The 25565-nt window shown below is 42.0% G+C and overlaps 1 protein-coding gene across 1 annotated transcript in view; it reads left to right on the top strand.

Moving 5' to 3' along the window:
• The first annotated feature begins 699 nt into the window (after positions 1-699).
• Casr (calcium sensing receptor) overlaps positions 700-25565 on the top strand; it is a 71326-nt gene continuing 46460 nt past the window's right edge. The window contains exon 1 of the mRNA XM_074073269.1: positions 700-904. The gene's annotated coding sequence lies outside the window, so the exon portion shown is untranslated. The remainder of the gene's footprint in view (positions 905-25565) is intronic.

Genomic DNA, 25565 nt, shown 5'->3' on the forward strand with positions numbered 1-25565 from the left:
AATATTCGAGGGTCATGATGTGCCGCAGGCGTTGTGCCAGGGGCTGGAGACAAGGATGAGCAAGGCTGGGTGCCGGTCTTCAAGCGGCGCCCTGTGGTGTGGGTAGACGAAGCCACGCACGCCAGCGGCCAGCCAGCGAGGAGCGCGGCCTTGCGCCTGAGAGTGGAAGGGGCCAGCTGTTGTGAGCACCCAGCTCAGGCGAAGCTTGACCAGGGTCCTGCAGAATGAGTAAGAGTTCGGGTCCGAGAGTTATATTTATTATATTGAGACTCTCTGGCCTTTCATTAGGAAAAAAGTATTGCACCCTTGGCACAGAGAACGTTGGTGGACATCCTACCCTTTCCATCTCCAAGGAGGAGGAGGCAAGGGGGTCCTCTGAACCTCGGGAGCTAGATCCGAGGCTCTGAGGGCTAGGAACACCGGGCGCGGCACAGAGGGAACTGAGAGCTTAAGCGCAGGGCCGCGGTGTCCCCTGGGGACCAGACCCGATGGGTGGCCTCGGGGGAGGGACGGTGCTCCCACAGCGCGGGGCTCCTGGAGGAGTCAGCTTAGCTCCACCCGGCTAGGGAGACGTGAGGAAGACCGGGGCTGCACAGGTGGGGATTAGAGAACAGCCTGCAAGTGGGCTCCGAGGGGACCTGGGCTCAGCAGCCGGGGACCCTGAGGGAGCAGGCGGGCGGGGAGCAGGAGAGGGGCGGAGCTCTGGGGCCCGGGCCGCGGCCGTGCAGAGGGTCTGCAGGGGCTGCTGCGCTCGCTGGAAGCTCCAGGTGGTAGTCCGTGACCTTGGCATCGCGAGCAGCGCTCGTGAGCCATCCTGAGCTCAGTGTCCAGCCCAATCTCGTGGAGACCAGCCGCCGAGGGCTCGGAGTTGCCCCTGTGCCAAGCAGTCCGGAAAGGACGCCAGGTAGGGACGAGGAACGCGAGGAGGACAGGCGGAAAGCGTTCCGGTGCCGGAGGGGCTTCTGATGGAGACTCGGGGGATCACAGGCTGGGGGACCAAAAGAAGGACGCTGGCCAGAGCAACTCAGACCTGGCGGCATCTAGTGCAGGACGTGCCAGGTCCAGGTTACAGGACCAGGGGTTTGCAGCGCAGGGATTTCGCATAAGGAGCGATGGGGTCGCCCGCTGGAATGAAGGCGAGTTCGCCTCTGTTGCATTTCTGCAGGTGACATGGTCAGAAAGAACTTTTCCGTGTGTTAACAAGAGAGGTAGCTTTCTAGAATGTAGTTGTATGCAAAAGGCAGGGCCACAGCGTCAGCACCCTCAGCATGGACCATGAGTCCTCTCATAGGATTGCTGGTCCAAGTCGCCAGCTGCCTTGGGGACCTTGCCTCCGTGGCACCAAATTAAAGTGTGTCAGTCCCCAGGCCTTGGGGAGAAAAAAAAGTAGCAAAATCGAGAATCTTTTATTACTATTTTAACATTGTCGTTTTCAATTGGTAGTATGTGTACATGGTTTTAAAATATCAAATAATATAAACGTTTATCGTCTACAGACAATGCCTGTATTTGTGTCTATTTCTGCCTCCCTTCTCCTACCATATGCTCTCCTATTCTACTTTGTCCTTCCTTCTGATTCTTTATCCACCTCCGGCCTAATAAAAGCACCAGAAGTTGTCACCTGCCCACATCTCTTAATTTCCGGTGTTCCCCCTCAGAACACCTCTGCAGTCCTCCAGTGTCTTCCCCCTTCCCCCCGCCCTGCCCCGGGGTGGGGACCTTCAGATAGGGGGGTCTCATGAGAAGCTACCTCATTTCCTTGCCTTCACTCTCCCAGCACTGTGAAGAAAACAGGCTAGGCAAGAGTCCGTGACAAGTTCTGTACCCACCTGTTCTTTCCCTACTGGACTTCTAAGTGCGGTTTAAATAGAGTCTGGTACTGAGAGAAATTAATGAGGGCTATTTCCTGAAATGTGGTAGATATCAGAATTTAACACTGCACAGGCTCCTATTCTTTATAGAAGAGCATTGCCACTTACTCACCTTTCCATTCCCTTTGCCTCTTCACCTCACACCCTCCAGAGTGGTGCACCTAGGAGTTTTCCTCTGTAGGACCCTGCCAGGGTGCTTGTTTTATACTAGCCTCCAGACAGCCCTGTGAAGGGGCTCAGGAACATAACTTTGTGGTAGATTGGGGGAGGGGGAGATGCAGAAGAGAGAGTTGGAGGGGAAGTGGGAAGTAGTGAGGGAGGAGCAGGCCAAGACTTTGCAGTGGAGAAGAATCCTGGAGCAGAGTCCTGTGGTTTAGGAACAGACCCTAGGTAATTTTGCTAAGAGACCACACATGAGGCTTACTTCACACCAACAATCAGCACAATCAACTCTTCCAGGACTTTTTCTGTGTTAGGCCAAAAAATACTGAGAGTGAAAAAAAAATCAACAAATCAGCCTTTTTTGTCTGTATGATAAAAGTGGTTGAACTTATTTTTACTGAGTTGTATAAACTGTTTAAAATAGCCTAATAGCTTTCCTTTATTTTGTTCCTTTTTCTTTTTTTGGTGGTACCAGGATTTGAACTCAGGGCTACTTGAGCACACTTGCTAGGCAGGTGCTTTACCATTTGAGCCACTCCACCAGCCTCCTTTATTTTTTTGTGGTGCTGCCTTGAACTGTCAGTAAATTCAGGCTGGATAGAAGCTGTCCATTCTAAGAAGACTTAGAATGGTGGGTGGGGAGGAAAAGAAAATAAGGACCTATTCTTATGATGGCCAGACTGATAAGGAGTTATATATAATTCTTAAGCACATAGGGCAATGGATGGATAAGAGGTGAAAAAAATATTATTGATTCAAAATGTTTACAGAGTGCCTAACTTTGTGCCAGCTACTGGGAACAAAATAGTGAATAAAACCAGACAAGAAGCCAGCCTTCCTGGTGCTTACAGATGCTTTGGGGAGGCAACTCCCCAAAATAAATATTAACTATGTGATTGCAAACTAAAATAGACTCTTCAAAAGAAAGTAGTAAAGTTTTGGGCTTTATTTATTTGGTTGGTTGGTTGGTTTGGTACTAGGGTTTGAACACAAGACCTCTAGCTTGCTAGGCAAGAGCTCTACCGTTTGAGTCTCAGAAGACCCCTTTGACAACTTCTGTGTGGTAATGTAAAATAGGATCAAGAAGGTCTAGTTGATCCATAACAAATATAATCAATCAATCAGTCAGTCAGTCAGTCTTTCTTTCTCTCCCTCCCTCCTACAAGGCTTTTGGTTCAGGGTAAACCAACATTACACTTCACTCTTATGTCATTGCCATGAACTGGCATATATAACTCTCACTCATGCTGGCACCACATACCTGACCACCAACCTAATTGACTTTTTTTTGTCTTTTTTCGCGTGTGTCCTCCCATAATTCAATAATCATGGACTGATGTGCTCATGTGAACTTCTTAAAGGTAGTAGGAATTAGAGGGCTTAGGTGATCCCTGCTTCACAATGCAGTGCAGTCTTGGAAACCATTCATTCATTGATAAGGCAGAAAACAATCCAGATGTGTCATGTGTGATGGCATTTGCTGAAAAGTTGCTGGAAATCTTATGCCTGTTTCCACTAAAGGTGGATACTGTAAAGAGCTGATTAAATGTATGCTGCTGGATTCAGTTGCTTGAACAACAGTATTTTTACTCAAAGCCACAAAGATGAGCAGACATTATAATTAGGCAGGGCCAAATGAGTGGTGACCAAATGTAAAATGAGGAAAACTAAGATCAGCTTCTACCAGGGACAATCTAGTTTCATTAAAAGTGAACTTTCTATCTCTGGGACATTGGGTAAGACATGAATCTATCTGAGCCTCAGTTTACACAGGTGGACAGTCATTTGATATTTGTAAAACTAGGGTAATATCCCCTTCAAATGGTAGATGTGGGAGCTATACATAGAAAGTGTTTAACACAATCAATGCCTGGTTAAGTGCAAGCACCCCTTGGCTCAGCTAGTTCCAAACGTCTTTTCTTGCATTGAAAAAGCAGGAAGAGTGAAGATTTCTTAGGTTAAGTAACCTGAATTAATTTGCTTTTGTTTTTCATCTATAATTGATTTTCCTCCTGGAAGCCAGGCAGAAATCTGTTTTCCTCTCTGTTCAGTGAAGGCTTATCAGGGATGATGGGACCAAAGGTAATCTGATACCAGTAGAGAAAAAACTAATTTTAGCTGCTCTTCTGTCAACAAGTCTCTCTCTCTCTCTCTCTCTCTCTCTCTCTCTCTCTCTCTCTCACACACACACGTCAAGTCACTATCAAAGAGGAAAATAGAGTTCTCTGACTTCTTTCTCCTACATTTTCTGTTGGTAGAGTTCCTGACAAGCATGTTTCCTGCATGTTTGTTGTTTCTCATGTGGAAAGAAAGGGGCAGACTCAAAGAGATTGTAATTGTTTCCCCAAACACCGTGCTCTGTTCATTCATCCTTAAGGGAAAAGTTTTGTTTTCTTCCTCTTACTAGAAGTTGACAAAAACAACGGTCTTATCCTTTATATAGTCTTTCTAAATATTCTGTAACTTGACATAAGCCTTTAGTTTAGTTCATTTGTTGAGTTCCAGCTGCAGGTCAGAGATGGAGTTAGCACTATGCACACAGAGATGCCTTATGGGAGAGGGTGAACAGAAAGAGGGTTCCAGCTGCATGTCGGAAGTGGAGTTAGCACTGTATACACAGAGATGCCTTGTGGGAAAGAGTGGATAGAAAGAAAAGAGGGTGGGTGCCAGCTGCTCTGAGACTGCAGGGGAAGGGACAGGGGAACCTCATGCCAAGCTTATGGGCCACAGCATCAGAGCACTTTCAAGTCAGGTTCTGGATCTGCTCCTGCCTATGCCCCCCTCCCCCCTCCCCCCTTTTGTGTTAAGTATTGATTGTGAGAGACCAGGAGAAAAAGGTAGTGAGGAGACTAGGTGACCTCTTTTGACAGTTTTGAAAATGAAAATATTCCAAATAAGTTTATGCCCTGTACAATTATCATTTTATTTTCACTCTCATCATTGAAAGACAATATAGTAGTGCGTAAAAAGCCTGGGCTTTGGAATCAGACTTCGTGGGCTTCTATCCCAGGTTGACAACTCAGAATCTGTGTGTGACCTTGGGCAAGTTGTTTGACCTCTCCATCCCTGTTTTCCTTACCTATAAAGTGAATTTATTAATATTATTTATGCTGTTGATTGTTAGAAAGACTTGTAGGAGCTAATGCACATTGCTCAAGTTCATTCATGCACAGAGAACTTGAAGCCCCAGAATCTACCATAAAGTGGTACCTTGGAGGAGATGAACAAATCAATTGATCCATGAACAAGTAAATGAGTGAATGACTTGGTGTAGCAGTCAGTGATGGACAGAGTACCCTCCTAGCACTAACTCATTTGATCCTCAGAACATTGCAGGAGATAAATAAGAGTGAGGAAAAGCATCACCATCTTCATTTTATACATTATGACAACCAAGGTGCTGGAAGGTAGAGTGGCTTGCCAAAGACTGCATATTACCATGACAGGCCTGGCTGCATTTGTGCCTAGCCTTCTGCTGTTCCCATATCTGGCTGCCTCTCCGTTTTCCACAGGTTTCATGGAACTCAAAGGATACCCACCTTCAAGAACGAAGCTTATTTTGCTCTCTGAAGAGATGAACCTTCTTACTATAAATATACTTGTAACTTCAAGTTAAAGCTTGAAGTTTGGTACATTTCTAACTTGGAGGAGAGAGGGGTGGATATTTTATGAGAACAAGGAAGTTCTTTCTTAAGTATGGAAGTAGCAGAGAATTATGAAGGAAAATGTCAATAGGTTATATTACATAAGCATTTTAAATACTATGTATAACAAGTCATAATTAAATTGAAAGGAAACTAAACCTTAAAATTGCAACAAACATGCCAAATGGTCAACATTTTCAATATCTAACAAACTCATAGAATTTAATAAGAATAATATTAGGTGGTTTTGAGAAAGTATGCAAATGAGGAAGAGTACATGAATGGTGAAACTTAAAAATATGTTCACTTTATTGGAATGAAAGAAGTAAGCATTTTTAAAAGAATATACCAGTTTTATTATAAAGAATAATACAATTTAAGTATAATCCTGGTGAAATAGGACACAATGGTTGTCCTTATAACAAATTATCTGGAAAAAAAAGTTACCTTAAAATTATTCACAGCTTTTTACTGAGGAATTCCACTTCTGGGACTCTTATCATAAATAAATCACGAGAAATTTGGTTAAAGACTTTACAAAGATGTTCTTCACAGTGTGTATTTGAAAGTGAAATGCTAGAAATAACCTATCTGTCCAATAATAAGGGAATAGTTAGATATATTATGGTTGGTGTGAAGCAGCATAGACTAGCAGCTAAAATTGTGCATTTTGGAACCTCACCACCTGGGCTCAAATCCTGCTTCTGGCATATATCAGCCTGTAACTATGGAAATCTCTTTATGCCCCAATTTCCTCATATTTTGGGGATGCTAAGAGTATCTACAACATGGAGTTATTATGAGTTAAATGAATCATCATAAGTCTACGATTCCAAAATCTTGCAAGCTCTAAAATGGTAAAGGTTTTTTCTGACTTAATTATCCCCAAAACATGATTGAACTGAAACAAATCTATTTATTCTGCTTACTGTGGCTAATTGGATAGCTATAACAAAACTTTAATTCTTTTCTATACTTTTACTTCCCTTGAAGAATTGTTAAGGTTTTCTTTATAAATTAATAACTTTACACATGTACGGAAATTAATTTTGAGGTCACAGCTAACTGGAGAGTAGGTGTTATCTATTCTGAATTGATCTTGTGACCAAAAACCTTTTCTAAATCCTCAGCCCAGGGCTTCCAGACTTTAAGGAGGGTATTATTATTATTATGTAGATTGCTGAGCTCCACCCCAGAGATTCTGATTGGTAGGCCTGGAATGGGACCAAATGTCTGTAGTTCCTACAGCTCCCAGGCAATGTGGGTTCAAGGATCATCTCTTGGTAGCCCTGCTCTATCCACATCTTCTTTAATTTGTATCAATTGTGACATTCCCTTTTTTATTTCAACCCTTTCATTCCTGGAAAATTTTCAACTTGTTTTTTATGTTCTTGTTCTCCTCTCCTCTAGTTTCTATGTTTTGCTTTTATTTCTAGAAGTAGTGCCATAATAAAATTACTACTTTCTGGGAGCTTACCCCGTGCCAGTAATTGTGTTACTTTTTTCATATTATTTTTCCATCCCCTCAACAATCCTGAAGGGAGGATGTAGAGATGAGAGATGAGATCCTGGACCTCCCCACGTGTAGGTGATAGGAACAAGTCTTCCTGGCCCCAGAGCACAAGCTCTTTCCATGTTACTGTCCTGCCTTTTTCACCTGGTGGTACTGTCACCAGGTCTCTGGTCTGCATGGCTTCTTCATTCTCTCTCACTGCTTCATTCCTTTGACATTCACAAGCTGGAACCTCCACTTTCCCATCACCTGTCCAGAGACCAACACAAACCTACAACCCCTAGCTACACCTGCTAGCAGCCCACTACACCTGCTCACAGCCCACACCAACAGCACTATTGTTCCTACTTGCCATGTATCACGTGGGCATATTTTCCAAACCAAGGGACTTTTTCTTCCTAACTGGATTTGGAGAACCTCTGAGTCCCCCTTGGATGAGCCATGGTGGGGGTGGACTTACTGCCTCCTTCACCCCTGCTTTTCTCCCTTCCTGTCCTTACCCCCCACCACATGTTCCTTCCTATCCTGATGCAATCAAGTCACAACAACAAGGCAAAATATAGACCCTATATAACCCTTCTTAATCCCTGCCCCTGCATTTCAGCCATGTGTGGTTTTTTGTGTTTCCCTTGTTGTTCTACAATGTCTTGAGAAGGAACTTTCCCATGAGACCCTGCATATGATAGAGAGGTGTCTGCAAACCTTGGTTCTTCTCGAGGGTCACCTAGGACCTTTTCCCTCCTGTGTATTCTCAAATTCATTTCATTGTGGTCCTTTCATTATGGTACTTCTCAGTTTCACCTTACGTCCTTGTCATTGACCACATATATGACAAGGGTCCTCACTAGTCCACTCCCAGATTTACATCTGTGGAGCTACTTTCCCCTACTGAGGTCTATTGGGGTCAGCATCACGGACTCATTCATTTAGTCTGTGCACTTTGGTTATTTTTTTCCACCCCTCCCTCCTTGATTTCTTCCTTGTTCCTTCCTCCTCCTCCTTATTCTTCCTAACTTTGCTTCTCTCCTCCTCTCTCTTTTCTTACCTCTATCCCTACCTTCCTTCTTTTCCTTAAGGTCATTATTCTTATTATTGTTTGGATGGTGTTTTCAACCCACTGTAACAGCACCCAACTTGAATATCCCTGGATTTGTAATATTCCTTTTGCAATTTTCCAGAAACTTGGCATTATTTCCTTGAAACAGCCTTTAGAGCAGCCAGGCCTCATAGCAAGGGTAAGATCTGTATGCTTTTATTTCCTGTGCATCCATTTAGTGTTGATTGTGTCTGTGTCCCAGCTTCATGTGGCACACTGCCACACTGACTCCAGCATTGTTTCATCATTTTTGATTCAATTTATTTTCCTGTTCAGATGCTGTTTACTGATCCTCATTAATGAACCAGCTGTGTGGTGGTCTTGATGCTTTCCTTCTGTGTGTCCTGTGATCTGAATTCCTTCTGCTTGGTACCTAATTCTACATGCTGTTCTTGATATCTTTTATAGTGGGATCCTAGGGGAAAACATCCCAAGGACTACCATTTCCTGTTTACTTTGTGTTTTTAATGTGTCAGGTATTGTACTACTTTAATTCATTTTTTGTTTAAGCTTATCGAAAATTTAAGTAGATATTATCCCAATACACTTGGGAAAACTAAGATTTACTGAGGTTAAATGACATGCCTGAGGTCTCACTGTTGGTAAGTGGAACTGCCTAGATTCAAATTCAATTCCTTATTCCAAAGCCTATGGTCAAAATTTACTTTCTGAGACTTTTTTCTCTTTCAAAAAAAATGTAATGAGCATGGTGGTACATGTCTATAATCCCAGCACTGGAGAGGCTGAGGTAGAAGGATTTCAAGTTCAAGGCCACCCTGGGCTATGCAGTGAGACCCTGTCTCAAAAGTCCAAGGCCCCAGTTCTGATCCCAGCACCACAAACAAACAAACAAACAAATGAGTATTCCAAAAGCTCTGGCACACTCTGCTGTGAGACTGTAAATGAATACACTCTTTCTAGAGGGCAATTTATCAGTATTTATGAAAAATTTTAAAAATATTTTCCTTATCAATTCCCATGCCTGAGGTTATGCTAAGAAAGTTATTAATATGTGTGAAGATTTTCCTCTAAGGAAATTGGGAACTGCAATATTTATAATACTAAAAATTTGAAACAGGTTGCATGTCAAGCAGAAGGGAATTAGCTACAGTGTGGCACATGGGGTCAGGGAGATACCAAGCAGTTCTTAAAAGTCATGTGGAGAAAGAGTATACAATGGCATAGAAGTGTGTTTAAGATATAGTAAGTAACAATTTCAATATAAACTCATTTTTGTAAAAATCATTATTAAATAGATTCAAAGAGAAATGATACAGAGATAGAGACAGATACAGAGTACATATTAAAAATGTAGACTGGGATGTAGCTCAGTGGTAGAGCTCTTGCCTAACACGTGCAAAGCCCTGGGTTCACCTCCCAGTACTGAAAAACAAATTAATTGTAGATCTTTGAGCACTGTTCTTATTTGCCCCCATTTTATACTTACAATGACCCCATAATCAAACAAGCATTTCCACAGATGCTAGGTTTTAGTTCCTCAGTCTCTTTAATAACTTTTTTTCCCTCTTAATGCAGGCTTGCATTAGTTTTTTCTTCTTTGCCCCAGTGTGATCTGGTTTCCTGACCAGGTCACCTCCCAACTGCCTGTGCAACTGTTGACTCATATCGATCTCCTATGTTTGTCACATCACCTCCCCTTGTCTTCAGGAAGCTCTGAGAAGACTTTGAAAAATGCCTCCTCCATTCTTTCTTCAACTTTGCTTTCTGCTATCAGCACTTCGATCATATCTTTGCCAGCTTCCTTCATTAACCTCTTTCTGTATCTAGAGCATCTACCTCTCTGCTTATCATCTATTTATAGTCTGAGATGGCTGCTTCAACTGGTAATCCTTTGTCTAACCATCTGAGCTGTTGATTTGTACCTTCCCTGAGGTGGGTTTTCAGATCTTTGTAAAACAAGTCTCATTGCTTGAACTCCTGAGAGTGACGAAAGACTTTCAGACTCGAGCTTTGTTCTTTACAGCATAATCAATCATAGAAGGAACAGTTTAACCTCAGAAGATAAATACTGACACACAAAGGTTGATTAACAGATCTTGCATAAAAACCAAAACATTGGTTTTTACAAAACTTGATTTCATGATATAGCTTTATCACCACTGGGAATGAATCCTAATGTTAAAAAAGTATTTGAAGCTGGGTAAGTTGGCACGTCTGTAATCTGAGCACTTGGGAGGCTAAGGCAGGAGGATCAAGGGTTCAAGGCCAGCCTGGACAACATATGGAGAAGGAAAGAAGGAAGGGAGGGAGGTAGGAAGGAAAAGAAAGAAGTACATAAAAATAGCCTAATTGAAATGTTATTTTTTTGATACTTTTTTATTGTTGTGCTGGGTGGGGGTACATTTTGGCATTTGTAAAAGTTCTTACACTGTATCAAATATATCGTACTTGAATTCATCCTCTCCACTGCTCTCCTTTATCCCTTCCACCCCCAATTCCTGGAGTAGTTTCAACAGGTAACATTTTTACATTTACATGTGTACACAGTATTTGCTCCATATTCACTCTGTTATTTATAATAGTAGAAAATAAGAAAGATTTTAAATGCCCAACAGCAGATGGTTGGCTGTGGAAACCATGCTTTACACCACCATGAAGACATTAAGTATGATTATTAGGCATTTATGATAATAAGTACATACTGTGAGATGAAAAAACAGGTTTCAGACCAGAGTGTGTAATATCCCAGTTTTGAAAAATTATGTATGAATATGTATATATAGTCAACACTAAAATAAGGTCTCTTGATGATGGACTTCTGTGAATTTTAAGTTTTGTTTTTGTTTGTTCTTTTTGTTTTTCTCTGTTATACTTAACAAATAATTTAAACCAAAAACTACTCGGTTCCTTCTTAGTAAATTACTTAGCTAACGTCAACTTTTCATTGTCAATTTTGTAACATTTTACTAGGAAAATACTCATTTTTGCCTGACTTTTTACCATGAAATATGTCCTTCATACTAGAGATAATACAAATATATATGTACAGCTTGAAGAATAACAACAAAATGGATACCTGTGTAACTCTAAGGAAGTCTTTCCTGTTTCTTCCTGAGTTTCCTGTTGCATTCCTGAATTTGTGTTTCACATTCCCTTTCTTTACAGTTTTATGACATATATGTTTAGTTCATTATGTATAACTTGTGTTGATATAGTGCACATTAAGTCATATGCAACTGGTAAATAAGGGAATATGTCATTGTACACAGAAATCACCTTGTTTATAAAAAGCATTTCCCAACGCATAAATGTTCTGAACCACCACGGAACTGCAGCTGGCTGCAGAGCACACTAGCACAGCTGAACGCAGCAAGCTGTCTGTGTCAGCTCATGAAACCCATCCGCTGCCAGTCCTTCCACTCAGCTCACTTTGGCCTTGCATCCTGGTTTTGGAAGTACTTTTAACACAGTTCTTCCTGATCTCCAGGCATTTTGTTCTTAGGTGGCTTCCTCACCCCTTCCTTAAATCTTCTCTTAGGAAGTTATCTTTTGGGGATCTGGCGAAATGGCTCAAATGGTAAGAGCGCCTGCCTAGCAAGCATAAAGCCCTTAGTTCAAACTACAGTGCTACAAAAAAAGTTTTATTTTGGGCTGCAAGTGTAGCTAGCTCAGTGCTACAGTGGTTTGCTTTGCTGTGCCAGGTCTTGGGTTCAATCCCAGTACCACACACACACACACAAGTTATCTTTTTCCTTCCTATGCAATGAATTCTTATATTTGTAGCAGTATTCATCTGCTAAAAATTTAATGTCTTGTAATTATCTTAATGTTTTTAGTAGGATTTTATTAGTTTTGTTAATATTTTGGTTACAAAGTTACATAATTTTTTTTCCTTTTTTTCATATAGAAAAGAATTCATAATCTCTGTTTTGTTTTTTTTGGTGGGACTGAGGTTTGAATTTAGGCTTTCATCCTTGCAAAGCAGGCACTCTACCACTTGAGCCACACCTCTAGCCCATCTCTGTTATTTTTAATGGTGGTATTATAGAAGGCAAAGATTTGGGATTTTTTAATACACATTGCATTATACAAGAACCACTTGTATTCTTAGACAGTGCATTGTTTAATGTTGCATTGTTTTAAATTTTGTACATGGAGTTATAATGCTTTTTGAATTCTTCTAATGAGTTTTTTAATATTGTTTTTATAGGAGTAATCCATTAATATGACTATAGCTGTGTTTTGTTTATTTTCATTTATCTATCCTTCTATCAATGGAGCAATTGGTATTTGAAATCTCCTGCTGTCATAAAATTGTTACAAACACTTTTGTACATGACTCCTTAGCACATTTACAAAAGTCTGTAGGGGATTGTATTTAGAAGTAAGTGTGAGGCAGAGGTATGAACATCTTTATGATTATTAGATGATGAAAATGCATTTCCAAAATGACTTTATCAATTTAGACTTCCTCCATTAGCATGAAAGAGTGTTCATTTAAGCACTTCCTTGCCAACAGTTGAATTGTGGCCAAATTGTTTTGGTTTTCATTTGATTACCCATGAGTATGCACTTTTCTTTGCCTATTTTTAGATTTTTCTCTTTAAAATGCCTGCTGATGTCCAGTGATCACAATTTTTCCAGTGGAAAGCTTCTGTTTGTTTTTCAAGATGAATGCTACCCATTCAGGAAGCTAATCTTTTTTTTTATTACATTGCTGCAATGACCACCTTCAGTTTGTGGCTTTACTTTTCACTTCCTAGGATTGCTTATGATTAGCAATCCTAGTCATAGGATTCTTAATTTAATGTGATTGAATTATCTTTTTTCTTTTGTAGTTTCGACCTTTTTAAGACATCCTCTGTAACTGAAATTATAAAGTCGTTCTGTATTTTCCTCTGAATTTTTTTTTTAAATTTTGCCTATCACATTTGAATCTCCAAGCCAATGACAGTTGACTTTTGTGTATGATCTGAATACAGGCCCAAATTCATTTTTTCCACATGGATGGCCAGTTGTTCTGGTGATGTTATTGAGTGGCCTCTGCTTCCTCCCACAGTGCCTGCTGCCATCTGGTATCTGTCAAAGTTCTATGTGTTGAGGAGTCCGTCTCTGGGCTATCCTTTCTGTACCGTTTGTCTTCCCTGCCATTACCAACTATCTCAATTATTCCAACAAAGGATTAAGTTTGGGCAGCAGAGAGGGTGAGCTTTTTTTCCAGGAACACAGTATTCTCATTCCTTTGCTTGTCCATATGATTTTAAAGACTTAAGCAGTTAAGTTGTGAGCAGGCACCACACACACACACACACACACACACACACACAATGCATACATGCACATACACAATCACAGAGAGCTGTTGCGGGTTTCTTTTATTAGCACTGTAGTTAGTCATAGATGAATTTGGGGAGAATGGACGTCCTAACACTGTTGAGTTCCCCTGTGCATGAGCGCAAGAGAGATCTCATTTATTTTTACTGTTTTTGAAGTCTTTCAACAATGTAAGAATATTTCCCCATTACATTCTTGCACATCTTTAGTTCATTTCATTCCTGAGAAACTTACTTTGTATCTGTTTATCAAATGTACATTTTTGTTATAGGGGTTTAATAGACATGTAAATGACTTTTATATACCATATATCTGGCAACTTAGCTAAATACTCTTAATTCTAATTATTTGTATGTATCTTCTAAGACTATCATGTTGACTACGCTAATGGTACATTTTAATGTACCCTTTGTTACATTAATGACAACCCCTTAAACGCTCACCTTGCTAAGCTCCTACAGCATGAGTAGGTGAGGAATTTTATCAAATGCTTTTCTTTCTAGTAGCTGAGGCAACTCAGTTGTCCTGGAACTTGTGAAAAAAACATTCTTCTTGTTTCTCTCCTTCCTTGCTGAAATGAATGTATTTTGGAGCACACTTCCTTACATTTGATTAGAAACAGGGAACTTTGATCATCACTTTGGAGAAAAGATTGCATGTTCAACATCTAAATTCCTTAAGCTGACATAGTGGAGAAAAAGGACCTTCCATATGGTTCCCTCTCAGTCACTAGAGTTTGACTTTTTGGTTTGGAGGCCAGCTAATATTTTAGTACCTGTATTTTCCTCAGAAACCTTAAGGGCAGTAGTGGGGAGTTCTGAGTCACTAGTCAAAACTCATCTAATGCAATACTTCTCAAACTCAAGCAGATATAAGAATCACACATTTTTAGGCCCTTCTCAAGTTTATGAGTCAGAGGTATAAAAATTTTTACTTCTAAGAAGTTTGCAGATGATGCCTATGTTGCTGGTCTTGGAGTCACACTTTGAGAACCACTGTCCTGATGCTGCCTCCTTAGAGCATCTTCATGGTGGACAGTTCAGAGTCAAGGAAACAAAATGATTGAAGTGTCTGAGAGCAAAGGAGTAAGACTGCAGAGTGACCATAAGTACTTCCCTGCAGGGTGACAGATGGCCATCTCCTAACATGGGAGAGGAAGGACAGGGAGACACAGGAAAAACATCAAGAGATTTGGGGTAGAACAATATAAGGAACACATGAAAAAATATGAAGGAGGACCAGAATTAAGACAAGGCAGCAGGTGGGAGAACTGTTGAGTTTGCATCCCACAAAGAGCACAGAGGGGAAGGGCGACAGGGAGACTTGTATAGCTTCTGGGAGGGCAACAATAGGATGGTCACTAAGGCACATTTCCTTGTGAAGACGTATCCCACAGAGAGATGCCAAGAAAAACAGCAAGTGCTGTGCATACCAGAAACTTGGACCCAGGAAATAAGAAACTTAATGCAAGTTTTCCAGTAAGCAGGTAAACTGGATTTATTCTTAAAGCAGAAAAGAAAAGGAAGGACTGTATGCAGACAAGGTTTAAAGTCATTTCATTCACTTCAGTAGCTACAGTGCCTTCCAGCGATGCTTTGATGTGAGCTCAGGTTCAGCAAGTAGCAGGGGTAGGACAGGGAAGGTCACACAGGAGGAAGTGGAAGCCATCGTCTTGGCGGATGGAAACCAATAGTAGATGTGCCAAGGACAGCCAAAGCAGAACTCCACACATGAGACTGGAAAATGATACAGTCATCAGGGTGTGCCTAAACAATGGATAAAAAGAGGAAAGGAGTAAGTTCTCCTTTCTCCTTCTATTCTGCTGCCACCACCCTGACAAGGACCAGCGTGCTGTCTGGGGCTTCATGTCTAAAAGCTGCCTCTGGCTTTTGTGGTTAATATGCAACATATCAGAGCCAGAAGAAACCATAGCAGTGATCTGCACAGGTTCAGCTGAGCCCATACGACAGGAGTGACTTATCAGAGGTCAACTAGAGTAATTGCATTCGTTCGCTTCACTTTACATATTTGTCATTAGGACCAATTGATTCAACTTATTAACTTACATTAAAACATACAAATCTGTATCTCCACATTTGCTCTATAAACTCTGGAAAGCTTGCCTTGGATTTAGGTAGTTTCTTGCCTCTGGATAAACTCTAATAGTTTCACATGTACAAATGTATAGAAATCTAGGAAGAGTTTTGGTCCCATATTTGCTATCAGCAATTTAAGCAAGTTGTTTCATTGTTCCTGGATGCATTGACTCTTGTGAGACTAGAGGTAAAAGTGCTTTAAATTCTAAGAAATTCTGATCTTAGAATTGAACATTCTTCTAGCAGACATGCAAATATGGTGTCCATACATACTTCTCTGCCTTCTCACACCTGATTATTCGGCCTGCTTTTTTTTTTTTTAACACTCTTACACCTTCACATATATTTTACTATTGCATACTTTAGCTCAAAACTCTTGACCCTGAATCTTCTTGAAAATTCCAAGGTGACTTTGAGAAGTGCCTGGGGTTTTGTTGTTGCTTACCATTTGCCCATCACTTCCTCCTTGTGATTTTTATCATTAAAACCTTTGATTTGGACTAGCTTCTAACCAAAAAAAATTTTTTTAAACTATCCTTGGAACTTCTTTTACAATGTATCACAGTGGCTTTAGGGTATCCTAAGGAGTCGGGGTGGATTATGGGCAAGCAATTGCAGAGCTGGAAGGGAATCAGTTCTCCTGTCCTGCTCCCCGTCCAAAGCCATTGTATTACTCTGTGCTGTCTCTCAAGTCTGTGGTTCACACAAGAGGATAAAGACACCGTCCTCTCTCAGTTCAGAATGTTCGTAAATCTCAGGGAGCTGGTGGGCAGATCAGCATGCTGCACACGCCTGTGTCCCAACTCTGGCCCACAGGAGAGAAGATTCGTTTTGGCTCACAGTTTCGGAGGTTCCAGTCCATGATCAGTTGGCTTTGTCACTTTTGGTCGATTGGCAGTCAGCACATCATGACAGGAGCATCTGGAAAAGCAAAACCACTCACCTCATGGCCAGGAAGAAAAAGAAAGGAAGGGACCAGGGTCCCCCAATCCCCTTTAAGGGCACGTTTCCAATGACCTAGAGACCCACCTCTTTTTTTTTAAATTTTTATTTTATTCATATGTGCATACAATGTTTGGTTCATTTCTCCCCCCTGCCCCCTTCCCTTACCCCCCCTTATCCCTCGCTACCCGGCAGAAACTATTTTGCCCTTATCTTTAATTTTGTTGATGAGAGAGTATAAGCAATAATAGGAAGGAACAAGGGTTTTTGCTAGTTGAGATAAGGATAGCTATGCAGCGAGTTGACTCGTATTGATTTCCTGTGCATGTGTGTTACCTTCTAAATTAATTCTTCTCGAACTAACCTTGTCTCTAGTTCCTGGTCCCCTTCTCCTATTGGCCTCAGTTGCTTTAAAGTATCTGCTTTAGTTTCTCTGTGTTGAGGGCAACATATGCTAGCTAGTTTTTTAGGTGTCTTACCTATCCTCACCCCTCCCTTGTGTGCTCTTGCTTTATCATGTGATCAAAGTCCAATTCCCTTGTTGTGTTTGCCCTTGATCTAATGTCTGCATATGAGGGAGAACATATGATTTTTGGTCTTTTGGGCCAGGCTAACCTCACTCAGAATGATGTCCTCCAATTCCATCCATTTACCTGTGAATGATAACATTTCGTTCTTCTTCATGGCTGCATAGAATTCCATTGTGTATAGATACCACATTTTCTTAATCCATTCGTCAGTAGGGGGGCATCTTGGCTGTTTCCATAACTTGGCTATTGTGAATAGTGCTGCAATAAACATGGGTGTGCAGGTGCGTCTGGAGTAACCTGTGTCACATTCTTTTGGGTATATCCCCAAGAGTGAGACCCACCTCTTAAAGGTTCCACCACTTCCTAAATAGTGCCCGATGGGGACCAAGCCTGGGGACATATGGGCTTTTGGTGGACACATAAGAGACAAACTATAGAAGATAAATAAAAAGATTTTGTTTACACATTTGAGAAAGCTGGCTCCTACCATAATTACAGCTTCCTTCCTCCAGGAGTAAACTAGGGCACACATAGACCATTGGGGTATAAATGAGGTATAAAATAACCTGCTACTTTATTTTAAACAAACACACTGGTGGGTACACAGCCAAATGAAGTGAAGCCTTTTGAGTGAAACCATTGAAAAGATTTTCACTTATTCCATAAAGTGTGCATGTTGCTCAAAAGATTAAGGAGTTGAGTGAAGGAAAACCCCAAAAAGAAAATGATGGCCATCTGTATTCACAACTCACAATTAACTGCTGTTAATATTTTGGCATATGTGAGTCCAACATTTTTCTTTAGAAAAATCTCTTTCTACTTCTCATTAAAATGAAACATGGTTAATGAACTATAGAAATTTCCATCATTGCAGAAAAGAACAAAAATCTAAAGTTTTTTGAAGCACCTAAAAGTCCATCATTAATATTTGCTGAACATTATTCAGGGCGATTTGTACATATTCCACTCTTTTGAAATCATTGGTTTTGGCAAAGTTTCCATCTGTGTGACAGGTTTTGAGTTTTCAAAATAGGTTAGAGTTGCCAGGAGCTATTTAAGTCTGGTGAATAAGTAATGATTAAGCTGGGTTACAAGATTTTGGTGCCAAGCCAAGTATAAATTGTTTTCTTGGACAACTTAGAAATTATCATGAGGGCACCCATGTCAGAAGTGACCAATGAACATCAATGAAACTTTCGGTGAAGGACATTTGCGTGGGGTTTTAGAAGTATTGGGAACCATAACCTCTGGAACTGAGCCAGGGCTGCCTCCCTTGAGGGCTGTGGACTTCAGTCAGGTTCTTCCCCTTGAGAAGCCTCTGTTTGCTCATCTTTAATGGGATGTTCATAATGTCTACTTTTCATAAACTGTTATAAGAATCAAATTAGGTCAGGGACATGAAAGCTCTTTTGCAAACGAGCAAGCCTTATACAAATGTTAGACTCTATTATTTAAGTATATTTGTCAAATTAATCTTGTTTCTTGATGGGCACACCTTCTGCAGTCAGTCCATAGCAGCCACACCATCAAAGCCTTACTGGGTAAGGCTGTTCTCTCCCCTTCTGCCCTCCTCCTGCTACAGGTTTGTCCCTGCCAGGCTGCCGTACCCTTGACATGATCTTCATTTTTAACTGTACTCAAGTGTGGGCAGGAGGAATCAGAGAAAGCTGGTGGAACACAGCTTGAATCACCACCACCTCATTTCTAACTTGTGTGGTGGATGATTTCATCTAGGCTTTCTATTTTGCAAATGTGATGGACCTGGTCAGTTTCCTAGTTACCTGGAAGTTCTATGGAGATTAGAAACTCATCAAAATGTCTTTCATTAGCCAGGCATGGTGGTGCATGCTGCAGTCTCAGCATCTGGGAGGCTGAGGCGGGAGGATTGTGAGTTTGAGACCAGCTTGGACTAAGTAGAAAGACTCAAAAAGTACATATATCACAGAACAGGGGACTCTGAAATCTGAAAGTTTTCTCAGGCATTCACATGATGCATAATAAAGGGAAGATTAAAAACTATAGTTGTCTATAAAATTGGCAGTAATAACTGTACCATTCTAATAATGGTTGGGTAGACTAAACTTCATGCACTTAGTACAGCCTGGCACATAAAAAGTCCAATAGATTTTAGTCATTATTTTTGGTGTTATTATTAATATAAGGATTGGAATGTATAGACTCCATAGTCAGAAGGATGTCAGTGGATAAGCCATTGGGGATTTTGGACACATGAAAGTGTGCCCCATTGGCAATGAGTTACTATTAATCATATATAAGTTACAGGTATAATTTTGCCATTTGGATGTCTACTATTTTATTTGTATTCATTCATTCTCCATGTATTTATCCATTGCTTACTATGTGCCAGGCATTGTGCCATGCATTACAGGTACACAGAAAGACAAACAGACCTAGCCCTCATTTACATGGAGCTTCCTGCCTAATGAAGAAGACAGGTTGCAAACTAGTAATTACAGAAATGAATATTTAGTTGGAACTTGTTGTGAATCATTGAAACGCAAGTATAATCCCATGAGGTCATGCAGCTAAGGGGACCTGATTTTATGTGGATGGATAGGGAGGAGGCAGGGAAGATTCCAGGAGGGTTTTCTTAAGTAATTGACATGTGAGTTGAGATCCAAAGAATGAGCAAAGAGTGCAGAAAAGCAGAGTCCCCATGGAAGGAACATGTACAAAGGCCTTGAGGCTGGGAGGAACGGGACATAGTCACATATGAAGCAGAACAAAGGGTTGTAGAGCCAAAATGAAGTTCAGTGCTTACGGGAACCAAGCCAGGTAAGGCCTTAAAGATCATTATGAGAATTGTGGCCTTGACCCTTAGAGCATTGACATGGCTTGAATGCAGATGTCTGTATTCAAAGATCATGCACTGCAAGGAGAAAAATGGCTTGGAGGGGAGCCCAGGCAGTCAGTGTTTAGAGACTGTCAAAGCAGGACATGTGAAGTTTGATGGTAAGTTAGCTTACAGCAGTAGAGATAGAGCTGAAAAGAAGTAGAAAGAATCAAGAGTTACTTAGGAGCTAGTGGTAAACCAGATGAAGGTGGTTAAGAGTCAGAAGTGTGAAGAATCAGCTTATTCGTTCACCAAATACTTACAGAGCCCTTACTAAATTCCAGATGCTCTGCTAAGTATTGAGGCTTCAACTGTGAACAAAACAAATGACCCTGCCCTCAATGAACTACAACTCACATTCGGAACTGGAGAGTTGATAATAAATAAATAAACAGGTAAATAATTAAATCTTTGAATTACGGAGTGTATGATCACAGCTGAACTTAGCATGGAGAAGTCAAACAAAATGAGGCTGGAGATCATTTCTAAGTCACACTAAAGATTTTGGATTTTTTTCTCTTCTTTATACAGCAGCTAGAATGATCGGATTGGTGTTTAATAGATTATTGTTATGTGAAAATGGGTGTGGGGGTAGGGAGAATGGATTATTTCAGAGTAAGGGTAAAATCAGGGAGACCAGTAAGGAGCCAGTCATTCAAGTGATAGAAAATGAGGGTGTGGCAGTGAATCAGAGAGGTGGACAGGTATCTGGTGTGTTTTATAAAGTCAGTTGTCCTCATTAAAGATCTAAGTGACCCCAAAATAAGGGGTGGCACCAATCAGTTGCAGAGGTAGTCAGCTTGTGTTGCCTACCTACAGAACTCCAAAAACAAATCTGAGAGTCCTATCATGAGTCCAGGAAATGACTGAGCTGTAATTTCCCAAACTCCAGAAGAATAGGTCATTGACATTAAGGAGACACAACCCAGGTCAGGAATCAGGTACCTAATCGAGTACCTAGAGCAAATGGAATTAGGGCCATAGTTCATCAAGACTGGAGCAGCCCATACTGAAGAGAAGGATCTATTAAGCTAGGTATCTGTGAGTGGGAAATGGTTTTAAACCTGTGCCAATCGTGGAGGTAAAAGTGCCAAGGGCTTCTAAATGACTCTGAGGTCATGACAATGAGTACTTGAGAATACTGCCCCCCTTCCTGAGACATCAGTGCCTACAAGGGACACCACAGTCTGAGGGAGAATATGAGGTGCCATTATTTGCTATTAGAAATAGTGTTGCTAGGTACAGAGGAGGTCATGCCTGTTAGATCTGACCATGTTAAGAACTAATGCATTGAACATTTATCGTGTCCTATGTTCTGTGCTAAATATGGTCCATTTAGTTAGACCCGTCTATCTCTGGCTGGAATTTGGACCTTAAAAAGAGGAAAGACTGACAGACCGGTCACTTTAAAAAGCAGAAGGGGCTAAGTTTGTTGCTGTGTTTGTTTTCGGGACTGTTAGGCAGACACTTTTCATGTGTTAGTAAAACCACCCTAGGGGTAAGCCTTGTCCCCTATTCCCTCTGTTATAAGGGCTAAAGTGACTGCCTGCTCACAGAGGGGAAACTGACTGAGAGGGAACAGAACTGTCACTGTATCCCTCTCCTGAGCCTTTACCATCCTCTCTTTCCTGTCACTTGACCTGCCTTGGTCTATGTACACCTTCCCATCCCCCAATTCCCAGTCTTCTCTAATACATCTCTCAGATACCCTCAGATGCACCCTTTCTAGGTGTCTCAGTCACATATTTAGCACCTTATTAAAATGATCTAGCTCTCAGATTCTTAGGGTTACAACAACTTATACAGCTTTGGCTGTATGCAGTGAAGTCCATTCAAAATTGAAAAACTCCATGTTTGAACTTAAAATTTAATAATCCCACAACAGGGATACTCAACACTAAACGTGTATTTGATTGTAAGCAATATTAATTTAAAGCCACATTTTAAAAGTCTGCTGAAGACATTTTCCAGTTTCTTTTCCCTTCAGGGCCACCTCTACCCACACTCAAAATCTATACACACTACCAAAATTTCCTGCTTTCCTTTCCAATTGTGCAGTAGGAAATTTGCATTTCTATTAAGGTGAGTTTCTCTGTTTATTTAATAAACAGCAGGCAGAGCCCACAGGAATCTTGTTTGCCACTAATCAGACAAAGGGACGAGTTAGAAGACTGCTAAAATCCTTTGCAATTTAAGATTATGTATCATTTGAATACATCTTAATGGGGTTTTGTTGGGGGTGTGGATCTTTCCATCGTAGCTTATTTTCTTTTGTAAAAATTTGCACACTAAAAATTACAAACACCTTGTCAACCGTGAAACGAAGAGCCCACATTCACATCTGTGATCTTGGCAAGTCACTTCCCTTCTTGGAGACTCAGTTGATCAGTTTGCGGGAGATTTATATGGAACGTATTCTGAGAGACCTCAGGCCTTGGCATTGTTGGATTTTAACTATTGGACTTATGGTATCAATGCCCCTGGAGAAGCTTGGGCTCTGGTCCTGCGTCCTCTGAGCCCTGCAGAGGCGCGCAGGAGTCGCCCGCGTGGACCTGTAAAGCGTGGTGTCTGGAGCCCAGGGTCAGAGCAGGCCACTCTTTCAGTGCGACTCGTGACAAAACCTAAACAACCTCTCCTCGCTGCTGACGCCGTGGCCGGCGGGGGCGGCAAATCGAGCCGCAATCTTTCTGCTCCAGCACAGCCGGCGGGCTGTAGAGGATGCGGGCGGAACCGCGGAGGGCTGCGCGGGGGCGGGGAAAGCGGCCCCGGCTCCCCGGTTGCTGCGCTGCCCGCGCCGTCCCCGAGGGAGGGAGACCCTCCCACCTGAACAAGGCGAGGGCAGGGGACGGGGACAGTGGCTACTTCTAAGCCCAGCCTTCTAACTGACACTCCACTTGCACAGATCGGAACCCACCAGCTTTGTGCTGCCCAACTCGGTCACATCCTACAAAGAGACCAAAGCCCAGGGAAGGGCAGCAACTCGTCCCAATCGGGAGCGGGAAGCCTTCCAGTTCTCTGTCCCTGCCTCAGGCCGCTTGGGCCAAAGGGTTCTCTCTTCTCTTGGTTTCCTCACAACATGCTTCCCAGGTGTTGCGTTGCCCCATGTGCGGGACTGATAACTTAAAGGATGGGAGATGTGCACATTGAAACCTGAAAAGTGTTTCTCCCCGCAGGATCTACCTTGCTTGTGCCGCTTACCATCGGTTCAGATGGTTGGCAGATTTCTGAGTGACGTCAGTGGCCCTGCAGACACTTTAGAGACATGAGATAATCCCCTCATGATCTCATTGTAGGGGCGGGTCACACAGCTAATCCTCCCACCCCCATGGGCAGGATGCCAACTGCGTCTGAAGGCACCATTTCTCTTACCCAGTTGGGTGGTTTGCGTGGCTTTCTTCCCCAGTCCTGTCTCATCACAGACTTGCTGTTTGAAGGGAGTCACGCTGGGGGGGAACTAAACCAACAGTGTTCTAGAACTAGTGAGGAGGTGGCAAGTCAGCATCCTGCTCCATTCATTTTGTAAAAGTCTTGATGAGGAAGGTTGGGGAAAGGGAGCTCATGATCATTATCATACCAGGAACTAATGTTTATTGAGCAGTTACCATTTGCTAGGTTCTATGCTAAAAGCTTACAAGTATTATTTTAATATATTCCTTACAGCAACCCTACCATTGTTACTCCTGTGATACAGAATGAAGACAGAGAGGCACAGAAATGAAACAGTTTCCCCCGTCTGCCCACCAGTAGTTGTTCAAGCAAAGATCTGAACCCGTTGCCTCTCACAATGGAATAAACACTTTGATGTAAGGGAAAAGATGCTAAATGAGAAATAAGGAAACTTGGTTTCTTTTTACTCTACCTCTCTCTGGTCTTGGGCAAGTCATGTAACATTGCTTTTCAGGTACATGCAGCTCCTGAAATGTATAAAATTATACATATATGTTCATTTTCTGGAAAGAGCAGCCTTGGTTTTCATTAGCATCAAAGAGACCCATTACCTCCCACACCCACAAATATATTTATGTATTCTGGCCTCTCTCATCTTTATGGATTTTTTCATGTGGTACAGTCAGTCATACACTCTCTTCTAATTTTTAAATACTGATGAACTTGAGCATAGAAGCTTCAGGCTGCTGCTAACCCTGAACCAGAGACCCCTGTATGGCTCAGTGCTGTGAAGGGCTCCTGGCTGCACCCTGGCCTTTCCAGCACACCCGCATATCCAGATAGCAATCACAGGAAGGGCGATGGGATGGCATCATCAAATTCATCGTCCACCTGCTTGCAACACCTCAGCATTTTTACTTTAGCCTCTATATTCTTTACTTATAACCAGACGCTAAGTTTATATTGAGGCCCCAAGAAGAGATTTCAGAATCTTTTTTCAGCTGTACTAAAAAAACAATGCTGGTAATAGAGCCTCCACCAGGCTTGGGGTAAAGCAGCCATTCATTGTTAAGCATCTGTTGTGACTTGCGCATAAAGCAATGACAAAACAGACCAGGTCCCTGGCTGCACAGAGAGTAAGAGCAGCTCTAACTGAGAAATGACAGGCAGAGACACAGATAATCAGGAAGGGCTTCCCTAAGAAGTGGCGTTTGAACCAGTCCCTAAAGGATGAGGAGGAATGAATTATGCAAAAGGTGCAGCTAGGTGCTGTTCCAAGCAGCAGAAACAGCTCATGGAAGGGCCCAGACAATTAAGGCACTGGACAATGGACAAACTAAAGGGATGGGAGGGTTAGGGTATAGAAAGAGAGAAGGCCATTTGGAAATGAGACAGGAAGAAGGCCAGGCTGGTAGAGGTGCAAGAGTCACCAGCTGGGACACTAACTGGCTATGTGACATTGGTAAGGTAAGTAACATTTCTGAACTTCCATTTCCTTGAATTGAACTAACTGATTTCCAAAGTTCTTTCTAACTCCACTGTCCTGTGGTTTTTTGACTTCAAAGAGAGTGAAAGGGTTACTGCAAAAGAGAAAAGGCAGTCCCTGATAACCTGGATCTGGGTGGACCATCCCTGAGGCTTTGGTGTTCTCCTACGAACACTGATGACTTCACGGAACATCAGTGTCAAGCAAGGCCACTCTGTGACTATGATAAAAACAAAACCAGGACAATCACATATGAACACAGTAGAAAAAAACATTAACGTTGTCCGAAGCATAGCAATAAGCAAGCATCTCTCTGCCTTGGTTCAGATGACTGACTGCAGTTGCCCTACAATATAGCTGCAGCCTCACTCTGGTCTTCCTTCCTTCACAATAAGATTTATTCAGATGGAATTACCACTGTTTCTGACAGTGTGCAAAGACCCACTTCTCCAAACGCTCCCCCAACTCATCTAGCAGGAGCCCCAATCCCCTAAGCCCTTTCTGGCACTTTTTCAGTGAACAATGCCATAGTCCTTCTTCTCTCCCATGGGTAACACACCCGACTTGTCCAAGCATAGGGGTGCCCCAAGTGCGGGGCTAGAACTGGGGTTGAACCAGTGCAGGACTGGCCATAAGAGCCTCCTGCATTTGGCACACTGGGTGCCTCTCTTGCCTTAGTCTGATTCCAG

This window comes from Castor canadensis, chromosome 5 (genome assembly GCF_047511655.1).
Source record: "Castor canadensis chromosome 5, mCasCan1.hap1v2, whole genome shotgun sequence".
In the NCBI taxonomy this organism is placed as follows: Eukaryota; Metazoa; Chordata; class Mammalia; order Rodentia; family Castoridae; genus Castor; species Castor canadensis.